This window comes from Talpa occidentalis, unplaced genomic scaffold (genome assembly GCF_014898055.3).
Source record: "Talpa occidentalis isolate TD23 unplaced genomic scaffold, MPIMG_talOcc4v2.1 talOcc4.11, whole genome shotgun sequence".
Classification (NCBI taxonomy): domain Eukaryota; kingdom Metazoa; phylum Chordata; class Mammalia; order Eulipotyphla; family Talpidae; genus Talpa; species Talpa occidentalis.
Window position 1 is genome coordinate 79,241,585 of NW_023601104.1, and position 1,651 is coordinate 79,243,235.

Below are 1,651 nucleotides of genomic sequence, written 5' to 3' on the forward strand. Positions count from 1 at the left end.
TGGAGCAGTTGCCCTCAGTGGTGGCGTGCCAGGCCACCCCCATGGCCTGAGCATCCCTGGGGGCTGCCTGACACCACCCCCCAGAGGGAGTGCCCTCTCTCCAGGGGGAGGGAGAGTCCCAGCAGCTGTGGGGTTTTTCCTCCAGGGAACATGCCAAGTCCTCCTCAGGAGAGGCCCAGCCCTTCTCTGCTCCCTGGATTCACCTTAGAGGAGATGCAAACAGGGTGGAAAACTGGGAATGGAGTCCCTGTCTGGGGGGAGGTCCAGTTCCCCTCAGTTTGGGAGGGAGTCTATGAGTCTCCCTCAATTTGGGACTCCTGTGGTGTGTCAGGCCTGGGTGAGTGTGAATTGGGGAACATTGGGTATTTTCATTGGGTATCTGGTATTTGGAGTTTCCTGTTCGTTTTTGGAAGCCGGGGATGTGGTTAAAATGGTGAGATGTGCGCGTATTTGTTTCATCTGATAGCCCCTTGGGGAGAGTATTAACTGAGTTGGGGACCTGTAGCTGCCAACCCATGTCTAAGAAGCAGCTCCTGTCACTCTTTCCTGCAGGAGCCCAGGAGCAGCTGACAGTGGGGAACAGACAGGTGCTTTCCTAACACAAAAGCCAGGCAGTGTGCGCTCCTTTTCCACACTGGCTGGCTCAGGCATGAGTTTCTTGTGACGATCCTCTTCCACAGTCTCCCCCTGACATCCAGGGTAAGTTTAGGCACTTTGGCTGTGGGCAACCTAGGACAATCATGACTCTGTGGACACTGGCAGGTGGCTGGAAGGGCTGGGTTGTCCCCATGGGAGCAGTGAGCCTGGACCGGGGCTTCTACTTCCCTTACTCGGTCCTCACTTTGTGCAAATAGCTCTGTGAATCTGAATGTTGTGCCTGTGTAAGGAATTCAAGCAAGTATCTGGCATCGGGTCTTGGTTATTAAAAGTTTGGTATTTTTCTTATTTTTGTGTGATTAGTCAGACAGCAAATTCAGCATCTACCAGTCACTATGCAAATGGGAAGTCAAGGAAGCTGAAGAGAGTATTCTCCACTTGAAGGAGGCCTTTTCTTCCTCTGAATTCACTGGCCTCTTCTGGGATCAGGCTCAGTTGGTTTTTTTTTTTTTTAAAGATTTATTTATTTAGGCATACAAGAACTGTGGTACAGGCTACATGCATGGGATAGTGAGAGGATTCACCAGAGACAGAGCAGGGAACAGAACAGGCAGCCTGACGCAATACACTGCTGAGGGGAGCAGTGACAGGAGAGGGTGCTGTGCCATGTGGGACCCTCGCTGGCTGGCTGGGATCGAACCTGTGCTGCAGAGGCTGCAGACAGCTTCACAGCGCTGCGTTCAACCTCCTGTGCCACCAGGGGAGGCCCAGCCTCAGTTGGTTTTATCAAAATTTGCTGCACCCCCCCCCTGCAGTGACCCTCAGGGCTAATGGCTGTTGCCATGGTCCCTGAGGTCCGGCGTGGGCAAGGAACCATGCGCGCAGGGGGAGAACAGCAAACTCCCTAAGATGCAGAGAAACTGAATGCCTGCCAAGAAATAATGACCATCAAAAGCGGCCACAAAGATGATTAAAAGAAATGCTGACCACCTGGAACCTTATCTCGCTTTCTCAAGGCCCACAAACTTTATTCTGCTACAACTGTCTTTCTAAA